This window comes from Tenrec ecaudatus, chromosome 6 (assembly GCF_050624435.1).
Source record: "Tenrec ecaudatus isolate mTenEca1 chromosome 6, mTenEca1.hap1, whole genome shotgun sequence".
In the NCBI taxonomy this organism is placed as follows: domain Eukaryota; kingdom Metazoa; phylum Chordata; class Mammalia; order Afrosoricida; family Tenrecidae; genus Tenrec; species Tenrec ecaudatus.
In genome coordinates, this window is record NC_134535.1 from 94,813,853 (window position 1) to 94,839,510 (window position 25,658).

General features: G+C 38.6%; 1 protein-coding gene across 3 annotated transcripts in view; it reads right to left on the minus strand.

Moving 5' to 3' along the window:
- Positions 1-25,658, minus strand: part of CNTN1 (contactin 1) — a 392,308-nt gene that overhangs the window by 286,598 nt on the left and 80,052 nt on the right. For all 3 annotated transcript variants that reach the window (XM_075551884.1, XM_075551883.1, XM_075551882.1), the window contains exon 2: positions 7,988-8,035. The gene's annotated coding sequence lies outside the window, so the exon portion shown is untranslated. The remainder of the gene's footprint in view (positions 1-7,987; positions 8,036-25,658) is intronic.

Below are 25,658 nucleotides of genomic sequence, written 5' to 3' on the forward strand. Positions count from 1 at the left end.
GGGAAGCATGATAGGAAAAAAAAGATATGATTTTTTGAATAGTTGTTAGTAGAAACATGGACATTCAAGATTGTTAATTAGAACACTTGCTGATAAGGACAGAACTTTCAAATTCCAAGCACCCAGTTTGCAGAGGGCTGTGGATGACAGTGAAAGCCCAAAATCCATATGCAGATTGACAACAGACCAGGGATGTGAGCAGAGAGCATTCAACGTGAATGACCTCCACTCTCCCCAGGCAGCCCAGGGAGAGGCAGGCTCCAGTAGGGGCTTGACTAAGTGTGTCCTTGATGGAGAGCAGTGTTGGCTGTCACATAGTCGGCAGTCATGCTGTGGTCAGAGGCACTAGACTAATCTTTAAGCTCTTCTACCACAATTAGCATGACTCGCTTCCCAATTCCCGATGCTGCAGTCCCACACATAACTATGATGTACTGATCTGCTGCCAATCTAGCTGCCATACGTTTATTTCGCCCTTCCCTGTCCTTTGAAGACTGTATCTCAGCAAACCCTTAGACGCTATGATGACCTCAGGCTAATTCATGGTGTGCCCCATCTGGATGAAGCCTGTTGGTCTTTGTCTCATTTAAGACTTAATCCACAGTCTTCCTAAATTGTATTTGAGATTTGGGTAACCTAGGACAACTCACAGGAATTGAGGAACAATTAAGGGGGGAAACTGAAATGATCATGAGAAGAGTCATTCAAATCTGGCCTGTAAGCCTGCTGCTGCATGGGGCTCAGAAGAAAAGGAGAGCATGTCAGTGGGAATCAAAAGTGAAGCTCACTTAACTTCCTCCTGCAGTTGTGTAGAAATCAGGACACCCTTTTAGGTTCCTGGTCACGCGAGGACTTTCTTTTTATGCTACAACTTGGGCTGATTCAGGCTTCACCTTCTGTTCCCAGGTGGATAGTGGCTCACCTGTCGGTCTCTGCTTTCTCATTCTGTCTGCTTTCAAGGCCTTACTTTCTTACCAAGCAATGCATTTTAAAAAGAACTTTTTGATTGTAATTCTTTTTAGAATTTTTCATTTAACACCTGCCAGAAGAAGAACCTTCCGTTCATTTGTCTCGAATCAACCCCAATTTATCTCAAAAACTGAAGTAACACATTGCATTGCCTATTTAACACGGGTTTGATTGCCTTAAGTAAAATGGATGCCCAAGTAATAGCTTTGCCACAAAACTTCTTAATATATTTAACAAGTATCATTCTTCATGAAATAGATGCTTCAGAAAAAGGAACCGAGAATCACAGTACAAAATCCTAATTTCAGAAAAAAATATGAAAATTCCTGCAGACTCCAAATGCAGAAGAAAAATAAGTCCATTAGAATCAAAATTTAAACTCACTGCCAATGAGCTGATTCTGACTCGGAGTGATGGAACAGGACAGGGTCACACGGCTCCTGTGGGTTCCCAAGACTGGAGGTGCTGACAGGAGTAGAAGGCCGAGTCTCCACCTGTGGTTTTTAACTGCTGACCTTGTGGTTTGCAGCCCAACACATAACCACTAGACCACCAGGACTTCCTTCAGATGTTAAAGAAGTATCAGATAAGCTCACAGTTTAAGAAACTTATATTTTCTATTAGAAGGCTTAAAAGGTAAAAATTCACAGGTCCATGAATTTATTTTACAGCAAGATTGATCCACCCAACCAGAATGAATATGCTCCTGTCAAAAAAAGAATAATCAAACTCACTGCCATCTAGTTAATGCTAACTCATAGTGACCCTACAGGACAGAGTGGAAGTGCCCCTTGGGTTTCCCAAGCTGTGAATCTTTCTGGAATTAGAAAGCGTCATCTCACAAGCTGCAGCTGGTGCTTTCGAACTGTAAAGCTTTACAGGAGTAGAAAGTCTCATTTTTCTTCTGTGGAGTAGCTAATGGTTTCAAACTATTAACCTCGTAGTTAGCAGCCCAACGTGCAACCACTAGGCTACCAGGGTTCCTCCCAAACTTCCATACCACATGGATTATCCTTTGACCCAATAATTTGTTTGCATGTTTGTTTTGATTTCCTGTTTGTTTTTGCTACTAGAGTTAAGCATTTGAAGCAAAAACTGGTTGTGTGTGTGTGTGTGACATGCATAGCATTGAGCTTCTAATAGGTGCAGAATAAATGTTTGATCAATTTAATCCATGATGAAAATTCAGAAAGAAAAAAAAAGAGAAAATACAGAAGAAAAAGATACTGATGGATAAAATATCTATACATATAATTTCATCCTGAAGATCTACTTTTAGAAAAGAGTTTTCACAAGGGGACCACACTGAAAGTCTATGGCTTAAAAGTGTGTGTTGGGGAGAGGGGGAAGCTTTGAGATGCTTCATCCTAGGCTGCAGAAGTAGCAACTGGACCTATGTAAAACTCACCTTTTTGACACAAAATCGGCTCTATGTCATGATCCCTGGTAATCTGGTGGCTGCTGTATGTTGGTGCTTTTTGTTTTGATTTTAATTATTTTATTTTATATTTTGATGTTGATCTATACAAGAGAAGCAGGGTGGGCAGTCTTATGGAGACAGCAGCTAGACCAATGGTTCTTGGGGGGCTTGGTGGGGGATGGGCAGTGGGGAGGGAGTGAACAGGGTGCCAACAATGACAGGTAAAGGGGAATACTAAGAGTTCTAAAATGGACCCTGAAAAGGGTCCCAGCTTTTCTGGGTGTGTTTGATTCATCGAATTGTATCTGAGAAGACTTACTGAGAGGTGAATGATAGGCAAGCATGGGGCTGGAGGAAAAAAGAAAGCCATTATCTCTCTCTCTCTCTCTCTCTCTCTCTCTCTCTCTCTCTCTCTATATATATATATATATATATATATATATATATATATATATATATATATATATGTATATGTATAAGTATGCATCTATGAGTATGTTTACATTTGTTTATGTTTGTATACATATATAAATGAAACAAGTAAACAGATGGACTTTGTGCCTCTATTTAAATCTTACCTGTGTCCAAGAATGATTTGTCCTTATAATGTGGCACACTATATAATACCCATCTCCCAGACACAATCAGTGAAGACAAAATGGGTGCATAAGCAAATGTGATGAAGAAAGCTGATGGTGCCCGGCTATCAAAAGATATAGCATCAGGGGTTTTAAAGACTTGGAGTTAAACAAGCAGCCATCTAGCAAGAAGCCACAAAGCCCACATGGGAGAAGTACACCAGCCTGTGTGATTATGACATGTCGATGGGAAAAGGTATTACAAGTTCAAAAAAACATGCATCCAAATTGATATGATGGGGACTGGATGTAGTGGAGACGCAAGATAACTGCACAGTCCCTCTGGGTAGGGCCTCATGGACTGGAGGGTAAATCCAGGGTACAGGGTGGCACTGATGAAATACATCACTATCCTCTAGTCCTGTAAGATTGTCTCCCCTTACTATTGTGGTCCATATGTGATATACCTCATTGGTCATGGTAGACTTGTGTATGTTCATGTGCTCATTTAAGATGGCTCAGTACATGGTAATCAAGATAGATGACACCCCCAGAGACACTGACAGGAGTAAGGGGTCCTGGGGGGTACAGGAAGTGAGGATGGTTTGGGGAGAAGGGGGAGTTGATAGGATTGATAATTGTATAATACCACCTGGTGGGATTGAAACAGAACTGTATTGGAAGGGATGGGATATATTGGAATGAGTAAGATAAGTCAATAAAAATATTATTTTACAAAAAGGTTGCAGGAATACATCAATAAGGCGCTGCCAGAAATTAAAAAACTGGATTCAGAAGAGAATTTTGTTATTATGATTTTGTGTGGTATTAGTCCAAGCATCTTTCAGAAGGATGTAAATTTCAGCCTAAGAAGTATTACCTTTATTTTTATCTTGTTTGTATATTATCTGATTCTTCTAAACTGAAAGTGATTTTCAAATTGTAATTTACCTGAAGCATTGTTAATGTCAGATCAAAGAAAACATTTAAAATACTGGAAGTAATACTACCAGCAAAAATAAACCAAAATAAATATTGAACATAGATGAGTTTCAAATAATCTGCATTAATAAAGGAGTTTTGATAACATTGTTTATCCTACTTAATTCACTACAAAACTAACAACATTATATGAGGGGGTCCTCCCCACAAAGTGGAATTTTTTTCAATGTTATGTATTTAATTTTTTGAACAAAGCAACCTATCTCCTTAAAAGTGCTCTCCATTACATTTACACATTTGTCAAATCTGAGATTCCATTCTTGGAAACATTTTCCACACTCATCTGTTTGGATGGCTGACAGCACCTCCCTCATTTTTTTCTTCACGTCTTCTATGTTGTCAAATTGCTGTCCTTTCATTCCCCTCTTCATTCATGGTAAAAAAATAAATAAGTCTCATGGAGCAAGGTCAGGTGAGTAAGGTGTGAGGGACAAGAGAGGCATGCTGTTTTTGCCAAAACTGGCACACTGGATGGCTGTGTGAGCAGGTACATTGTCATGGTGGCAAAATCAGTCCCCTGTCTGCCACAAAACAAGCTTTTTTGTTGTACACTGTTACATCATCTTTGCAGAGCCTCTAAATCGAAAGCTTGATGAATAGTCTGACCTGGTGGAATGAACTCCAAATGAACGTACTATCATACATCCAAAGAGAAAGAAGGATCATCGTCCTGATCTTTGATTTTACTCGAAGAGCTTGGTTTGGGTGAGGTGACGATGACGTCTTTCACTGGCTGGTGTGATGTTTGCTCTCGGGGTAGTAAGAACAGCACCATGTCTTGTCACCAGGAATGACCTTGGGAAAAGTCTGGGTTTCTGTGGAGCTGATCTTTTAAAGCACGGCATGTTTCCAGTCAATGCTCTTTCTCCTAATCAGAAACCAAGGCATAGATTTCACATCAACCCTTCTCATGCCAAATCTTCCATTAAAATTTGCTGAACCAATCTCCAACATAGTCCAAATCACTTCCCCATCTCTTCAATGGTCCACCGTCTGTCTTCAAGCACAAGGGCACAAATTTTGTAGACATGTTCATCTATTTGGGAAGTTGACAGACCTTCAGAATGTGGTTTATCATCAATTAACATGTCACCCTTTTTGAAATGAGAAAACCACTTGTACACTAAAGTTTTTCCCATAGTGCTGTCCTGGTAAGCTGCTTTCAAAAATTTCTGGGGCACTTTTCCCAAGCAGGAAACAAAATTCCACAGCCACACAGTGTTCTCTTAAATTGGCCATCAAACACACACACACACACACACACACACACACACACACACACACATACAAAGGAGGTTAGAGTGAAACTGCTTTTACAAAAAAATTCTTTGTGACCACAGAGTACCTTCCCAGGTGACACCACTGGGTGCACTAACTCAGAGCGAGTTGATCCGTGCTCCCTTAGGGGTAAAAACATGTGCTATGAAAGCTCTGCCCAGAGCTTTTTGTTGTTTTGTTGTTGTTTTTTGTATCCCCTCGTATTGCAAGTCAAAGAAACAAACAATTCCCCAACAAATATAATCTTGAGAATTACGCTGGTCAAGAGTTCATCTCGGAAACTCACAGGGGCAGTTTCCCCTGTCCTGCAGGTTGCTTTGGGTCACCTTTGTCTCGATGGCAGATAGTTTGGTTTGGCGACAGAAGGTAAAACAAATGTCCAACTAGTCTGGTCTCAAAATAACGCTTCAAGCTTTGTTCTTGTCGGGTGCTATCTTGTAAATTCTGATTCAGAGAGACCCATGCCACAGTGCCTGGTCTTGTATCATCCTCACAATCATTACTGCTTGAGGCCAGGTTGTAGCCACTGTGCCAATCTGTCTCTATAGGGTATTCTTGTCCTCAAAGACCCTCTACGTTACCAAGAGACCCAGTAACCCTTTACAGTGAGCGGTGAACTGCTCACCACAGGTATGTGGTGTCAACTCGCCACCGGCCTGTTGGAGGCAAATTGAGGTTATCTGCTTCCATAGAGATTTGCAGCCGCGAAAACCCACAGTTCTAATGTGTCCTTTGGGGTCACTATGAGGTGGAATCCACAATGAGTTGGCATTGACTTTTTCTCTAGTTCACAAAGCATGATTTTTATAGGGACTGGTCCCTGATAACAAGTCGAACATATTTAATGATTCCCAAATGCTTACCTCAAAATTATGCTTAACATACAAACCTCTGGTTAGTCTTTTTACATATCAGTTCTTGAAGCAAAAGCAACAACTCTTACGTTTTCCCACTAGGCAAGCATCGGGCAACTTAATCCGAGTTAGTGCATCCTGTGACATCACCTGGGGAGGTTCTCTCTGGTCACAATGAATTTTTTTATAAAAGCATTTTCCCTCGATGCTCTTTTTTTTTTTTAATGATGCATCATTTAAGACAACATGTGGCTGTGAAATTTTGTTTCTTGCTTAGGGAAAGTGCCATAGGCACTTGTGAGGTTGAACACAGCTTACAAGGATAGTGCAATGAGAAAAACTCAAGTGTCGATTGATGACACACCTCACTCTAGATGCCCATCAGTCTCCCAAATGGAAAAAAATATCAACATGTACTGCATTTGGAATTTCTTCCACCAGGTCAGACTGTTAATCAAGCTTTCTATTTAGAGGTTCTGAAAAGATTGCTTAACAGTGTGCGACAAAAAAGGCCTGATTTGTGGCAGATGGAGGACAGACTTTGCCACCATGACATTGCAGCTGTTCAAGCAGCCATCTCAGTGCACCAGTTTTGGCAAAAACAGCATGCCTCTATTGCCCCTCACACCTTACTCATCTGACCTTGCTCCATGCGACTTCATTTCGTATTTGTAAATACAGAGGGACGTGAAAGGACAGCAATTTGGCAATGACATTGAAGAGGTAAAGGAAAAAAAATGAGGGAGTTTCTGTAAGACATCCAAATATATGAGTTTGAAAAATGTTTCCAAGAATGGAAACATCTGACGTATTAAGTGCAGTGGAGAATACTCTGAAGGTAATAAAGTTGTTTTTTTTTAATTAAATATATAGTTTTAAAAAAACATTCCATATTTTTGTACTCCCTCATACATCGATGAGTATCATGAAATTTCTTTCTCTAGACACCCTAGTATAGACTGTTATACCTGTTTAATTTTATGTCTTCCATCAATAACATCCATATTCTCCCCTTTATTCAATCAGTTCATAATTTCATGCCTTTAATAAAGCTAGATGTCATTAACATACATGAACAGATACAAAATTTAAGCACAGAGATGGAAACTATTTGAATAAGAATCCAATGAAAATGTTAAAGATAAAATAAATAATTCAGAGACCAAGATTTTCTTTGATGAGTTCAACACAGCTGAGGAAATATGCAGTGAACATCAAGTCAACTTAAAAGAAATGATATACACTGACGTGCAAAAAGAAAAGAAGTGGTAAAAACACTCAGGTAACTGAATAATTGTGGGGCAATCTGAAATGATATAAAACCACCATGCAATAAGTACATAAAACATTGCCATAATGTTTACCTCATTGATTGTAGTAAGGATTGCACAACTCTTCATAATATGATTGAATGATTGAAAAAGATACATATATATACATAACTAGTGTTTTGATTATAATAATATAAAGTATTATTATTGATGTTTGTATAATTATTGACAATCTCATAACCTGAACTTATTACTCCAGCCCACATATGATAACTCATTCAACACTTTCTTAACAACTAGGTGGTATTGAGCACTATCCAATTTAGTACTAAATTGCTTTGTGCACTTGCACAGTGATTTATTTGTATATACATTTTCAGAGACGGTACTAAGAGAATATTTAATAAACAGTCATCAAGTAATTCATCATAGATTAAGATTACTGTTTGCAAGTAAGAAATGTTAAAAATATGAAAGAAAACCAGTATCATTGAGTGCTAATCACACATAGGACAATTATAGAAATTGTTTGAATATTATCTCACACACAGTCTTGCACATATCATTATACCTTAAAGTTAATAGATACATGCATATAGCAAAAAAATAGTTTACCTTATGAGTGTTGTCAATCCAGCCTTAGAAATGATCCCAAGTGGATATCTAGAATTGATAATTATAAAATTAGTGTCAGTTAACTTGAAGAATTAACTTTTCCATTTAGCAAAGATTTTTATTTTTTTTCTACAAATAAATCAGTTGAATTTTCATTTCCTGGAACTTCTAAATCGCTGCTTTGACTATCACACCACAGTCCTGACCTAGTCAGAAAGTAAATTTACAAGATCCCTAAATACTGTTAGGCTAATAGGACTTACCATATTCTTATTAAAATTAAAAGTGAATAGTTTATATTCCAAACATCATCCTACACTGGCCTATGGAATTCTATTCAGTGTTAATGTTTTAAAAGTATAAAATGCTCAGGATAAATGCCCAATGGGATAGAGACGAGAAGGTGTGGATGTCTCCGGAGGATCACATGACGTCTTTACATTGTACTTGACTTTTGCTAACGTGTGAAGTACTTACACAATCTAACCAAAATGCAACTTGTTGCCCTTTGTACCTGGACTTAGGTGAAACAGTACAGTAGTTGTACACGTAGTGAGCCCCAAAATGACAGCAGCGATAGCTGAGGACATGGTGGTATTTAGAATCAACTTATTCTTTGAAAGGGGAATTTCACCTCTGCTTCTATTTTCATTGTAATTGGTGGCTTTTTGTACTGAATCCTAATGTAGTTCTTCACTGCTTTGCGGTTAATAAGCAAAGACTTCACTTTCATGACTAGGATCTAAAGAAACACATGAAAAAGAATGTCCTAAGTGACAGCAAACTCCTTAGAGGACACACTTATAATTGAGGGTCAATTCCAGGTTAGGAACACTGAACATTTTGGAAAGTTAGGAAGAAGTACAAAAAAGAAAAGAAAGAAAGAAAATAAGCCTCTTAAGGCTTGCCATTGATTCCTTCCTCCATAACTAATTAAACCTTTAGGTAAACCTTCATATCCAAATAACACAAGGCAACTGGCTGTTGAAATGTGTTTCCTCATTAGAATTCTCTTAAGTGGAAGGTGAGAAAAAGATGAGGAACATCACATTTTTAATAATTTTAAAGAATGGGAGTGACTCACAGATGGAATTGTTCAAGAACTCAAAACAGGTGCCACATTGAGTATTACACTGATTTTTTGGGAGGCTATCTTGATATAATTTGATGTATTTGACTTAGTGAATTGAATCTTTACATCTAATAAAACTAGTAACTATTATTATTATTTACCAAGACTTGAACACACAGGACTTTCAAGAAATCCTGCAGAAATAGGAATTATCTCTGTTTACCAACCAGGAATGTCCACCCCAAATTACACGGCTAATAATCAAGTGTGACAGGGCTAGCTAGCCCCAGGTCGTATCTTTACCTTCATGGAGATATGCTTCCTGCTGGTTTAGTGAACAAAATAGAGAACTCCTTAAGATCTAATTGAAAATAGTTTCTAACAGGAAAGTCACTGTGTCAACAAATATAAAGCTTTCTAAGGCCATTAAATGGACTTTTTTCTCATCACACATTTCTTAACAAAAGAAGAAAAAAGATCATTCGTTTACAAAAGAGCATATTTCTTATGGGAAACATTTTTTAAGTATTTCCAATAGAATCTGGTGAACATGAACATGTTGTTCTTAGATTCCCTCCCCCCTTATTTTGTTCTACTTGTTTTATAGAAACTAAGAAGACTGCATGTAAAATGCAGCATACTGTAGTTAGCTTTCCAGAGAAGATCTAAAAATGATATTTTGGAATGCAAAATAATGATCACTACACTCGAGTTATGCCATCTGTATTTTTATTTTAGGTTGAGCAAAATGAAATTTCAAGGTTAGGAATTAAAAATACCTTAAAGGGCCAGATAGAGAATATTTTATGCTTTGTTAACTACATGGTCTCTCTGGCAGCAAGTAAACTCTGCCCGGTAAAAAGAAAGCAGCCCGTGCGATACATGAAAGTATGAATGCCCAGAGGCACGCTCCAGGAACCCCGATGGGATAGTGGTTGGGTTTGGGGCTGCTAGCCACAAGGACAGCAGTTGGGAATGACTTCAGAATTTCTGCTCCGGTCGTTAGTCTCAGAAAACCCACAGCCAGGTCAGCTCCACCCGACAGGGTCACCATGAGTCAGAACTTATTCCCTGGCCTGCGTGAGAGCTGTCTCTCTGTAGTGTCTGTGTTTACCCAAACGGCGGCGGATCTGACTTGGCTCATGGTTTGATGACTCCCAAAATTGGTAACTTTGAACATGTGATTATAAAACAGAAATGGTAAAGCCAAAAACATTTCTAGCCATATGGTAAAGGCAATTTTGTGTGTGTTGGCGTGCTGCAACACATTGTCTAAACAACACGGCAGCAAGACTCGGGTATAAGCATTAGGTGCTAGGCGACATCTTTAGTCATTGAGAACAAGATGGCTGTTTCTTGGGTTTTTGTTTTTGTTTCACATTTTCTTAAATTAAAAATTCTTGAAGATGAAAAAGTTTTAAAATGATTGATAGTGATGTAAGTTAAAAATGGAGGGTTTTTGTGGTTGTTGTTTTCCTCTCTTTTATATGAGTGTGTAGAATTCCAGAGTCTGGCACCTTGCAGTGAATTGCGCCATGAGGTACAGCAGATTGGGAACATCTGCACATAAATAAGAAGGTTTTATATATACCCTTTATATATATATTTTGTTATACATACCAAAAACTCTATCAAAGAGACAGTATTACTTGTCATATTTTATAGATCGATTTGAAGAATGAAGCAAGTAGCTTAGTACATTACAAACATGATACAGCTACCACGAGAGAAGCCAGAATTTGAATCAGGTGACCATGTACAGTTATATAATTTATGCACTCCTAACAACATGATACAGCAGGATAACAATGTATATATTTCTTCCCAAAACAATAAGCTTTATTATTTTTTGTTTCAAAGGCCCATATATGTTTAGAGGGAACCTTTCCTAATTTGCAGTACTGTGTCATATATGATAACACAAGTGCTGGTCTGATTGGAAACACCTGGCTCTTGGACATTATATTGACTTGCATGGCAGAAGAAACACGTGGAGTGTTGCAACACGTAACCCTCCAGGAAAGTCTGCGTTCCTGGTCTGCAGTCAGACTTGTTGGCAGGTGCCATCGAGTCGGCTGTGGCCCACAGCAACCCAATAAACAACAGCATGAAACGTCGTATGGTCCTGCGACACTCTCACAATCATGCAGCCGCTGTGTCTGTCCATCACACGGAAGGCCTTCCCTCCTCCATTGCCCCTCCACTTGACCGACCGTGACGCCTTTCCCCAGGGTCTGGTCTCTCCTGGCAATATAGCCAAAGTATGCTCGATAAAGTCTTGCCATCCTTTTCTCTAACGAGCACTCTGGGGGGGGGGGGGGTTCCAAACAGATTGGTTGGTCCCTTTTGGCAGCCCATTCAGTATCTAGCACTACAATTCAAATGCATTAAATTTTCCTCAGTCCTCCTTGTTCAATGTCCAACTCTCATGTTCATACGAGGAAACTGAAACACCATGGTGTGGGTCAGCACACCTTAGTCCTCAGAGTAACATCCTTGCTTTTGAACACTCCAAAATAGTCTGGTGCAGCAGATTTATGCAACTGCACACAGCTTTTGATCTCTTGACTGTGAGACTATGTGCCGTTAATGTTATGTAAATTTGCCCTCACTTTGACATGATTGAAGCAGTCGCTATTGGCAACACATTCTTCATCAGAATCCTCTTCACTTGGTGCACGTACAGCTTTCGAACCCTACAGTAGGATTACTAAAGTGGGACTAAATAAAACCCTCTGGACCTGTTCTGACCTAGCTACATGCTCAACTTAAAAACACACCTAAGAATGGATTTTGTTCAAAACACTGCTACTTCTTGCATTTACATAAGCCATGAGCAGAGTTTATATTATGAAAACACAGAAAGGCTATGAAAACAAACTCTATTTCAAGATGTAACTGACAGGACTTGATAAATGACTAGATGCATGTAATGAAACATGGTGATTAAAGATATGCTGATCATTCAAGTATGTTGATTCTCATTACCATTGGGTTGATTGCTTCTCACAGCTAACCAATAGGACAGAGTAAAACTGCCCCTTAGGTTTTCTGAGACTAAATATTAACAGGAGTAGACAGTCTCATCTTTCTCCTGAGAAAAACTAGTGGGTATCGACCACTGGCCTATGGTTAACATATCAATGTGTAGACCACTATGTCACCAAGCTCCAATTGGGTTGATGAAATGTATGACAATGCTATGAATTAACACAGGGAAGATGGCCTGGTGAAGAGAAAGTTGACTTTGAAGGCTAGTGAGATAGCTAGAGAAGTCAAAGAGAAGTTCAAACCACATGCATAAAGATAAAGTTTAAGGTTGGATAAAGATATTGTGAGCTTCATTTTCATAGAAGCGCGAGAATCAGTGTTTAGAGAATTTGGAAATATAAGTAGGAAGAGAAGAGGTAGCATTTATAAGGTACACCAGAAAAGATATTGGACTGTAAAAATACATAATCAGAATAGAGATATAATAAACTAAAAGGAGGGTCACTACAGACAAAAAAGGTTTTAATTAAAAGAGGTTCTCAGTGTGATAAAAACTAAGCACAAACCATTCGCCAATTAGAATGTCTGCAAGACTGATCTCAATCCAATATTAAAGAGAAGGAACAATATGGAACTCTGAGGCATGGAGACAGCATGTAGGCTACTTGCTTGGAGAATGTCTAAAATTTAAAGGCAAAAAAGGAGGAAGAAAATATAAAGAAATAGCTGTGTGTGTGTGTGTGTGTGTGTGTGTGTGATATGTTTGTTTTAAGAAGAGAAGCTCATTGGACATTTTTTAAATTGGGAAAGGTTCCTAGGGGAAAGAAGTGCTTCAAGATATAAAAATAGGGATGAATACTATCACAATATTTCATGAAAGACCCAAAGTGGGATCTTAAATAGACAGGACATAAAAAATAGAAGATAAATACTTAATATAGTTTTTCACAGTAAACCCGAGTGCTCCAAGTCACAAAACAATAAAGGCAGGGGCGTCTCCACGGGGCTTCTCCAGCTCCAGACGTCTGGTTTTCTCCAGATCCCAAATTATAGCACTCTGTGTCTTGTCAGTAGAGTGCCGTCCAAGGAGTGAGCAGAGAGAGGGAAGTGTCTCCTGCCTCCAAGGAGGAAAATACAGGAGTTCCCAGAATTCTCAGGAGAAGGCCATGCCCACACAAAGGCTCATTGGTTATATCTTGATTGAAAGGCTAGACTTCACCCCTTCACTCTTAATCCTCTGAAATTGACACCAGATTACATAACTACCACATAGGTTCAAATTGTTGTCCTTTCAATTAGCAGGCAAGCATTCAATCATTGTGGCACCATTACATTGAAGCAATTAAAAACTTTACTTATCACATATTATTCTATGATTAATAACAAAACCCGGAGAGCATTCTGTAGGGCCTGCTATGGAAGGAAGTCTATGGAGGCAGCCTAGTTAGGGACCAGTAGTCACCACATGGGTGACACCAAACCTACTGATCCATTATCAACTTTTCCATTTTTTTTTAACAGCTTCATTGATGAACATTATGGTGGAACCAGAGGAAAGTAAAAGGAAATAGAGGAAAGAACCAGGAGGCAAAAGACATTTATAGAGGTCTAAATACAGGCATATATATATATATATATATATATATATATATATATATATATATATATATATATATATATATTACGAGAGGGGAATAGAACTATGTACTCATATCTATATGTTAAGAATTAAGGTTGCAGATGGACATTGGCCCTTGACTCAAATACTCCTTTAACACAAGAACACTTTGTTTTAACAATCTGGCATTCCATGATACTTTCCCGATCATTGAAGACAAAATGGGTGCATATGCAAATGTGTTGAAGAAAGCTGATGGTGCCTGGCTATCAATAGATATACTGTCTGGGGTCTTAAAGGCTTGAAGATAAATAAGCAGCCATCTAGCTGAGAAGCAACAAAGCCCACATGGAAGAAGATCATGAGGTGTCAATGGGATCTGGTATTAAACATCTAAGGCACAGAACAAAACCACACCCAAGGTAAAGGGGGGCGGGCATGGAGTGGAGAGTCAATGACTATCTATAGACAATTGGACATCCCCTCCCAGAGGGGTCCAGGGAAGAGATGAGCCATGCAGGGTGCAGTATAGCCTCGATGAGACACAAAACTTTCCTCTAGTTCTTTGGTGCTTCTTTCACCCCCCTATCATGACCTCAATTCTATCTTATAAATCCGATTAGACCACATACACTGCTACAGATAAGAGCCTGAAACACAGGGAATCCAGGATAGATAAAGCCTTCAGGGTCAATGAGAGTAGAGATACCAGGAGGATTAGGGGAGGGGAGGAGTAGAAACAGGGAATCAATCACAAGGATCAACTAAAACCCCTTCCCAGGGGGATGAATAACAGAAAAGTGGGTGAGAGGATGACGGAGGATGATGTAAGATATGAAAATAATAATCTATAACTTATCAAGGGTCCGTGAGGGAGGGCAGGCAGGGGAGGGAGTGGCTATCAGGGGCTCAAGTGGGAAGAGAATGCTTTGAAAATGATGATGGCAGTACATGTGTAAATGTGATTGACACACAGGATGTTTGTATGGATTGTGATAAAAGATGTAAGAGCCCCCAATAAAAGTATATTTTTAATAGTAAATAAAGGAAAAATATGCTAAAACATAAAAAGGGGTGGATGGTAGATTTTTTCCCTCTTAGTTTAATCATTTTTAACACAAATATTTATTGTTATAACAAGCAAGTCTTATCATTAGTATGGTAGTTGGATGATTTATGTCAATTACACACTCAAGAGTATAGTCACGCTTTCAATCATGTGGGAGCTTGATGATATCCGTTGGGTATGTGGCCCTTTGTATTAGAGTGAGGGCCTCCGGAAACTGCTCTCGCTTTGCCCCTCCATCTTCTTACCTGCTGTACCACTCCCTGCTTCGACGGGTGTCCCCGTGTGAGCTCCTGGACCTGGACCGGGAGAGCTGTCAGCACACTGCCTGTTTCCACTGGTGATCCACTGACTGCACCCGCCAGCCTGTGATCTTTCTGCTTTGTGGTTCACCACTCTGTGTAGGTGCCGCAGCATGGGGCTACGGGAGGCTGAGGAGGGACTTATGGACTCACATCTGACTTCTGAATTGAGTTAGACTGGGCTGGGATGCCTTCTCCATATCAAGTTGTTTCTTAGTATAAATCTTTCTTTCATATGTCAATTTTTTTAAAAAAAGAAATAGAAACTCTTGTTTTCGTTTTTGTCTTAGAGGGTAGTAGATATGGACTCAATTATGAACCTCATGAGGCAATGATCAGGAGACCCAAGAAACCGTCAGTTGAGTTCTATGACTAATAAAAGAGAATTGAAGTTAGAAACACAATTATAGAGAACTGACAGGGCAACGGGCTTTGGTAACATTAAGGCACATCATGTGGAATGAGGCAAATGGCCTAAATAATTGCTTTTGTTGCTTTCACAGTAGATAATTAATAAACCTCATTGTCTGCATCAAATAAACTTTTGTTTTACAATATTAAGAATCTATTTAGATCTGGAGTTGACTCATGAATTAACTATTCAGTAACATTACTCACAGTGCATTTCGGCCTCAGATTGACCTCTGGGGTTTTATGTGGTTTTTTTTTGGCAATGCTTCCATGGATCATTTCTACCATCTTATGCAATCACTGTGTTGTGTTAAGACTGGATCTGTTTATAAGACAACCGTGCTGGTGTCTACAAAAGAACAAAATGTATCTTGTAGCGACCCCCTTCTGATCTTTACTTAAGCCCAGGGGGTGTATTTATTGCTCCTGCCTCACCCCCAGTTCTTTCCCAGGCAGAAGCTGCATCTGTTTCCTCTAAGGTCACGCGTGGCTGGTGGTGCGTGCCTTGGATTGACTGCCTTCTCCAGATGCTGCTCCCCAAAGTTCCCCAAATTGCACTTTCTATTGTTCTAGATTGGGTTGGTTATAGTCTCGCTTGGTCTCCCAAAGTTTTGTGGACTTCTGCTGATAACTTCCTTGCACTATGAATTATTATACTGTCCTTTAATCAAAATCACTTCAAATAAGACCAATGTTATTCTAATTTCAAATGTAAACTTTCTCCATAATTCTAAGGTTAGAGACTGCGTGCTTTATCAATACTTCACCAGGTTCCTTCCATAAAGATTTCAGCCTTGAAAACCCTCTGAAGCGCTTCTATAATTGCCAATGGAGTCATTATTAGTTGGAATTGACACAATGAGCATCTTAATTTTCTTTCTCTTTGTTTTTCTTTATAGTATTATATTAAGAATTGTCAGATCTTACCTGTTTGAAATTACGCCACCATTCATTCATTCACGTATTTATTTTTTATGATACAACTCCATCTGGAGTATCCTGCCAGCCATCTACCTGATGGCTTTTCTCTATCATTGACATAGTTTGCTCCTAATATCCAACAAAACCAATAACTGATTATTATTCTCTTATTTTTTTCTATGAACATCATAATTCAGTCTTTTCAATGGCATTCAAAGTTTCAACAAACACTTCCAGAACTCTCTGCTTGCTTCCAAATGGATTTACAATTGATGGTCGCATGCCAACCTGCAGCTAGAGGTCTTCTCATTAAACTCATTGTGCCCTCCTCTTCAACAATTTCCTCCCCAACTTCTCTCTTTAACTGTAGACTATAATTAGATTACTATCAAATGGAACCATATGTGCAAATTTCATATTGTAGAGGGCACCTAGTAACAATGTTTATTAGCTCTTGTATTAAGCATGAAACACTAGTGCATGGATTTCCATTTGTTTGGAAGTAACAGCACAAAAAAATGGGCAATTTTAATGACACCTACACCTTTTTATTGTTTTATTGTTCCCAACCAATTAAGACTGTTCAGGAACTCTGGTTGCACAGTGGTTAGGCATTGAGCTGCAATTCACAAGATCTTCAGTTCGAAACCACTAGCTTTTTTCCACAGGAGAAAAGTTGAGTTTTATACTTCCACAAACAGTTGCAGACTTGAAAACCGACAGAGCAGGTCTACTTTGTCCTATGGGGTCACTGTGAGCTTTGTTTGTTTTCCTATTGTTTAGATTATCAAAGCTTTCTAATTAACCTTCACATTTCTTTAATGTGCACACTAATTCCAGGTAAATAACCCTTTTCACATATAGTCAATGGCTTTTCAACATGTATTAAAAATTAATTTTGACACAATCAGAGCCAAACTGACCCTCTCCCTAGAAGGATGTGTGACAGAGGACAACACTAAACCTGCAGGTTGGGGAGAGGGGTCGGCATGCCACACCCACATGAAACAAACTAAGGAGGAAAAAGAGAGCTAGATGGTCTAGGTGCTATTTTGGCACACCAAGCCCAGAGGATGAAGTCCCTGCATAAAACTGCGAAGGTCCAGAGAGGACTGTAGGGCCCGAGAGTTTGGGAGAAGAAGGCAGGGGAAGGGAGTGGTGAGCAAACAGCACCTACACAGGGAACAACTAGGGAATTAAAATCAACAACAAAGGGGACATAGAAATCCTGGGGTGTTGGAGCAACAGCAATCTAGCTGAGAGGAATTACTTATAGGTGGAAGAAAGGCGAGTATGATGGTGGGGCAAGAGAAAGGTAAAAAGAAACAGAGGAAAGATCTAAGAAGCAAAGCTATGGATAGAGGTATAAGCATGGGTGTATATATATGTAAATATATTAATTAATAAAAATAGAGGTATTGACCTATGCACATATATTTATATGGCAATACACTGACTTTGGACCTCTGCTTATCCCCTCCCTCAGGCAAGAATGCTTTGTTCTAACAACCTAGCATTGTGTGGTGCTCACCCTCTTGGCACAAAGGCTAAAGATAAAATGGGTGCATTAGCAAATGTGGTGAAGAAAGCAGATGGTGCCTGGCTATCCAAAGATAATTGCTTCTGGGATCTTAAAGGCTTGAAGTTAAACAAGTGACCATCTAGCAGAGAAGCAAGAAGCCCTCATGGAAGAAGCACACCAGCTGCGTGATCATGAGGCATTGAAGGGATTGAGTAACAGGTATCAGAAGACCCTAAACAAACAAACAAACAAACAACATTATATTATTGAGAATGAGGGGGGTTGAAGCAGAAACCAAAAACCCATCTGTAGATAACCCTCACAGAAGGGTCACAAGAAGGGGTCAAGTCAACCAGGGGGCAGTAAAGCACCATTGAAATGCGCAATATTCCTTTGGTTCCTTGAAGCTTCCTCACACCCCACTATCATGTTCCCAGTCCTGCCTTCCACTATGGGCTAGACCGGAGCATGTGCACAGGTAAAGCTACGAGATAAGAGCTCACAACACATGGAATCCAGGAACAGGTATGGTAGTAGGGATACCAGAAGAGTAGAGGAAAGGTATGGAGAGGAGGGGAGGAAGAAGAAACGAATCTCAATGATTGACACACAATCACCACCACCACCACCCCTGTGGTGGGTGGTGGGACAAACAACAGAAACCATGGTCAAGGGAGACAGCAGTCAGTGTACTATATGATAATAATAATAATATATAAACTTACTAAAGGGGTAACGGGGGTAGAGGGGGAGAAGCCCATACCAAGAGCTCAATATAAAGTAAATATTTAGAAAAAATGATGGCAACATATGCACAAATATGCTTGATACAATTGATGTATAATGTTATAAGAGCTGTAAGATCCCCAAATAAAATTAATTTTTAACTTATTAAGCCACATAATGATATATTCCATTTGTATCGAGTATTTTATTTAATTCAGAGTATTGGATTACTAGATCATATGAAATAGACTACAGTTGACTGTAACTATGTGCCTAGATAATTTTCAAAACCCATAGCACCTGAACAAGTCTGACCTTTCTCCCTTCTATTCTGCTTCGTTCCTACTGCTAAATCCAGAACAAATCTGATTTATTCTTTGGATTTAAACTCTCTGGTTACAAGTGCAATCTCCATTTCAGGTATCCAACTGTGAAATTCATTTCTCCCATAGTGAATACAACTCGATTCAATGTATGATTACAAACAGATACATGTGGTGGCCTCTCTTAAAGAAAGAACATAGTATCATTGTTTATACTATGCACATAAGAATGCATTTGTCTTAAAGAATGAGACACAGACACCTGAAGCAGTTCAGAAACACAATTTTCTTTAGAACTACTTCAATCGTTTGTAATTTTAAATAGCATTTTTCTACATAATTTTGCAAACAAAACAAAGAACACAGATGAAAACTATATTTCTATAGAGGCTTCAAAGTGAAGGCAGTATTAAAATTCTAATTTCGTTCTCGTCACGCAAAGTCACTTTGACATATAAAGGACTAAACCTGTTTTCTTGAGAATGCTAAGAGTAGGAGCCTTAGTGACTAAAGATCTAACCCTCCTTTGACTTGTTAAAAGTGCAGTTCTGGCTATATTGCCATAATTTACAGATCCCCTGTGTCCTTATGTACTAACCAATCATTCAGCATAACTGCATAAGAGCCGAGGCAGGCAGGGAAATGTGTGCAACATAGTTTAGGATGAAGGAGAAAAACCACGAATGGAGAATACTTTACCCAGGCTATTTCCTAAAGGTCTCTTCACTTCTCTCCTGTTGCTACTGCACATTCTAGGTGCCAGAGAGCCACCTTCCAAAACAAACCCCACATCTCGGTCAAGTCTTTCTCGGAACAGTGACAGGTGCCCAGGAAAGGGGATGGGGAATATTTACATTGTTTTCACAACAATATACCATCATCAAAATGTATATGAATCAATAATTGTGGTGGGTACATAATAATGTGTATCACACTTTCTTTTAAGTCACTTTTCTTAAAAGTCCATTACCTATCATAAGTCAGTTTTGATTTTACAATGAGTACTTCTTCTAGAGGGTGTTCTGGCCAACACAGTTTCCCACTCTGATCATTAACTCTGTAGCCTAACCACATGAAAATAGTAGAACAAATATATTTCTCATTCCTATCACTACACACCGATCCCTAATTGAGAACTTTCTGCATAAATACAGGATAGTTAAGTGTACTTAGAATTCCTTTTACTGGATAGTCTATACTAGAAACTATCTCTCTTAAATAGTAGAATACTTAGAAGAAGAACACAAAAGAAGTAACAATAGACATTGATATCAGTTTAGTGTTTAAAATTAAGTTGCTTAGCAAATTATTTTAAACCCCCCAAAAAAAGATCTTTCACCTTTGAGTCAATTATGACTTACAGCGACTCTAAACAAAATAGAAATGTCCGACAGTGTTCCAAGACTGTAATCTTTACGGGAGCAGACTGGCTCCTCTTTCTCTCATAGAATGGTGATGGGCTTAAGTGAGGACCTCAGGGGCCCATACTCCACTAAGGGTCATCTAACTATCTTAAAACCCTAAATGTAAAGCCATTAAACCAATTCTGATTCAGCAACCCTATGTAGGCTTTCCAGGACTTTAAGTCTCCATGGTAGCAGACAGGCCCATCTTTTTCCCATAGAGCAGCTGCTGGTTGGAAGAGCCGACCTTTCTTTAGCAGTTCAACGCTTAACCCACACCATGATCAGGGGTACTTAGTTAACTTTAAGCCAGTGTGCAAAAATGTACATATTTATCATCTAGAAAAGGCTACAGTGCGGCAGGCAGGCGTAGAGGAAAGAATTTCGATTTGCATGCTGTTGGAAGTGGGTTTTAATCCAGATTCTAACAGGGCCCGTCTTTTGCTTCATTTGTTTTTTAATACAGTGAGATTGATTTCAACTGTAATTTTCTTTTAGATTAGGAAGTATACTACGCTAGGAGTGTTTCTAGACTGACTGGATTTCTTTCCAGGTTTCCTTTATTGCAGACTTTCTTCTCAGCGTTCTCACGAAGTCAGTTCCTAACAAATGAAAATGCACTGAAGCTTCTCACATGATAAGCAAATCCTCAACTTCTGGGATTTGAAAACATTAATTAAAATGGAAGCCCTAATAAGAAAATTTTCACACCATTAGTTTTGAAATGCACCCCCCTCTCCTTATTTCACTGTCATGGGTGAAATTTAATTACTTGATATTTCATATTTATTATTTTGAACAAAACATCTACCTTAGATTATTCATTATATTTCAAGTAGGAAGAAAAGCATTATTCAAACCAGGATACTCGCAGTCTCGTGCACATTCTCTGATCATTCCTGTTTCACAAACACATTTTGGAAATCCTTAGATATGCCATATGTTCGTTAACCATTTGCCGTCTCTTAGAACTTCTTTGCCCTTATAGTGACATCTAGTCCCTAAAGGGCCAATTTCAACTAATTGATATTATCTAGAAGCACAAATTTCTAAATTTATTTATTTGTTGTTTTTGTTTGTTCTTTTTAAAAAATTTCACATATCATACATTTCGGTAGTTCAATCACATCTAAGACTTAAAACTCCAAAGCACGGATACAGCTTTAAATGAATGGTGGAGTTTTCAAATCTCATGGTAATATTTTAGCAAAGTATTGGTATTAAAATATTTAGTTTCCCTCTAATATATTCAGTTAACAAATTTTATTCTTTTAGCACTAGTTGTATTTCCAGTTCCAGACAACATCATACATAAATTGGCTCTTTAAAATAGATGCATGGGCGTCTTAACCACTTCCTCTGGAATTCTCTGAAGGAAACATTACAACTACGAGCCATTCTTTTTCCAGAGGACTAATTTGGTGAATCTGCCTCTCCAGAATAACAGGAGTTATGTAGACAGCCTTTATTCCACAAGGGGCAGTTCATTCCCCAAGTAACAGGCATATCCTTTGCAGTACTAAGGAACAGAGTTGCTTCATAAAACAGGGCAATTTTGTAACAATTATTAAATGCAGGACCTGACATGGGACTTCTCCACAGTTCTACAGTTTCTACTTCTTTCCAAGAGACCAGAGGGCAAAAGAGTCATGAAGGACGCTATTGTCACTTCCCAACAAGCGAGTGAGAGAGCCCTTTCTCTCTCCTCTATATGAAATTCTCTCTTTTTGTTTTGTTTCTCTCTCTAATAATGTTGTGCCGAAGAGAGATTTACAGTGAATGAGTTAAATACTATACCCAGACCAAAACTCTTCCTAGAGGTACATTCCTAAAAAATTATTAAAATTTGGCATATTTAAAAATATCTAAAGAGTTCAAGACCAAAACCACAAACCCACTGCCAGCAATTTGATTCTAGCTCTTACCACTCGCTACGTGGTTCCCCAGGGGTTATGGTCATGCATTGGGCTGCTAACCTCAAGTCAGCAGTTCAAAACCACCAGGTGCTCTGCGGGAGAAGGAAGAGACTTTCTACTCCAGTAAAAATTTACAGTGTCAGAAACTCACAGGGCAAGTCTAGCCTATCCTTCGAGTCACTATGAGCCAGCCCAGGCTGGATGGCAGTGAGCAATCTTTATCAGAGCAGGCAGCCTCATCTTTTCCCCATAGCGTGGTGGTGAGTTTGAAGACCGCCTTCCCATGAGAAGTCCAATGCTTACCTGACAGTGCTCCTGGGCCCAAACTTGTCTGAAAAAATTAAGATACTTGACTCAGGAAAACCATTTAAGAGACCACTAAAACATTCATCATTCACCAATCAAGATGATTAATATTCTATGTTTATATTAGAAAATATCACTATTAACATAATAATCCACAACAAAAAATACAAAAATTTAAACAAATACAGTGTCTTCTGTATCTAAGCATGCTGTCATGTCTGTCAATTGTTTCATCTTAGAATCATCAACAGCAGAGGATTGCAGTTCAATTCATAAATGTCAAAATAGATATCACTAAATTCAATTCTCTAGTTTAATTGCTTTCCTCCTTTATAAATTGAATTTTAATTGTTGGCCGTGAGCACATGTGAGAGGCACCTTTATATTCTGCTGCTGTTCCCGAAAGAATTAAAAAGGGTTGTGATTTGTAGTCACATTAAAATTATGTTTCTTAAGAGATCCCATTGAATATAATGTTTATTCTTTCGCCCCTGAAAAATCAATAAGAATTGAACTATTCTTGTACTTACTAAAAATATCTTTTCTATCTACTTTTACCTTGATAAGATGGTTTCACTCATTTCGTTTTAAAGTTTTTAATGCATGTTGTATCCACAAATGACAATTATCAGTTCTTTGAACTTCCGCACTATTCCACTACAGAAATTGTGGCTTCAAGGTTCATAGTAAGTAATTACAGCTAGTGGAAATCTATCACAGTTCAGGCCCTAGTTTATTAGGTTTTTGAAGAAATAGCTCACATTACCACAGTACACTGTTTTGGGGAAGGCTACCTCTCTTCATATCAATAAACACACAAACAAAACAACAACAACAACAAAACCCTGCTGTTGAGCTGATTCTGCCTCTCAACAACCCTGTAGGACAGAGTAGAACTCTCCCTGTTAGTTTCTAAGTTAGCACGTCTGTATGAGAGTAGAAATCCTCATTGTTCTCCCGAGGAAAGCCTGTTAGTTTTGAACTACTGACGTTACAGTTATCAGGGAAAGCCTAACCCACTGCACCACCAGAGATCCTTCTCCTAATACAGTTGAATACTAGTAACAGATGCTTATGGATAATAAAGGAAAATTGGTATCCAGGGAGTTAAGTCTTTGTGAACCAAAAGACCAGTGATTTGAACCCAGCAACCTCTCTGTGGGGGTGGAGAGAGGAAGAATGAAGGAGATTTGGCTGTCTGCTCCTGTAAAGATTACAGCCTAAGAAACTTAAAAGACAGTTCTAGTCAATCACACTGGGTGGCTATGAGTAAGAACTAACCTGAAGGACGCAACTTGTACCAAAATTAATCACAATAAATACTCCTGATTGCACAACATCGTAAAGGTTCTGATTACTTAAACTTGAAGAAATGTCGGCAATGTAGTATAAATGATCATTATAATTTTTGCTACAGATCCAATTCCTTGTCTGTTTTTTCTCATTTTGAATTCCAGTGAAATCAGAAGCCTTTCCACTGACCTTATGAAAATGAGAGGCCAACCTGTGAGCGGCTGCAGTCCAGCCAGGAAGAATGCTAATTCTTGGCTTCAGTACTTTCTTTGAAAAAAAATTATTCAGGCCTTTCTTTGAAATGGAACACGGTGATCAGCCAGAAACTGTTAGAGATGAAAATAACCTTCCTTTGTTAAAATCCAAAAATGTAGTACTGTTTCAATTTCATAAGACTCTTAACTGTGTCCAGTTTAAAGAAGAAAAGAGGAAAGAGTATCAGTCATTAACTAACCATTTGCCATTAAGAAAATAAATTCCTAACAGTATGTTTATAGGGATTTATCAGAGCAAGTGACTTAACAAATAACTAATATTCAGTTTTAAATTGCTCGAGTAGTTGTAGTGAATCTTACATTCTAAGCACCAGATTTGCAAAAGTCTATGATAACAGTAAAACCCCAAAATCCACTTGCAGAATCCCCACCAGGATGAAACTTCCCTTGAATTCCTTCTGACCACTAACTAATGATGAGAATAATCTTGCCCTCAGACAGAGTGCATTGGAAAGTAGATTACCTCCACTCACCCCAGCCAGCCCAGGAAGGGCAGTCACCCTTAAGGGCTTTGCCTAGGTGTGTCCATAATGAACAGTACTGAGGTCACATAGTCATGAGCCATGCCATTTCAGATGTTCCCAGGCTACTTTAGTTGGATGGCCCTGGATAGATCATGTCAACTCTTCTATCTAACATAACATACATGTCTGAATGAGGGTCCTGGTCTCACTTCTGTCCTCTCATCTGAAACTCTGATGTATTGATTGGCCACCAATCATGAACTGTGAGTTTACTTTTGTTTATTTATGTGTTATTTAACTAGCTTTCTGACTGTAAATTCTCAGACACTATGTTGGCCTTGTATTAATCGTATTGTTCATCCCAGTGATGGTCTTTCTCTTGCTCTTGTTCTCCTTAGACCAGTGGTTCTCAACCTTCTAATGCTGTGACACTTTAATACAGTTCTTCATGTAGTGGTGACCCCCAACAATAAAATTATTTTTGTTGCTACTTCATAACTGTAATTTTGCGACTGTTATAAATCGCAATGTAAATATATGATATGCAGTATATTTTCACTGTTACAAATTGAACATAATTAAAGCACAGTGATTAATCACAAACAATACATAATTATATATTGTGAAATATTTATGTGTTTTTCGATGGTTTTTGGAGACCCCTGTTAAAAGGTCATTCGACCCCCTAAAGCATTGCAACCCACAGGTTGAGAACCGCTGCCTTAGACTATATTTGAGCTTGGGGTCTCTGAGGTGCCCTAAAACATAATGAAATAACTCTAGACTTAGAGAGATGGGCTTGAAAGCCCCTTCTATTTTTATTTTGTTGTTTGGGAACATAAATTTTGTCTCAGAATTCTGTGCAACAGAAGAAAACATGGCCTGGTTCTGTCCCTTGCTTTATTACAATAGAGGCCATGATTGTAACTACTACCAACCCATCTTATCTATCTATCTATCTATCTATCTATTTATTTATCATCTTATTGGGAGCTCTTACAGATATTTTTACAAATCATAGTTCTAGTATGAAGCATAGTTGTACAATTGCATTTACCATCA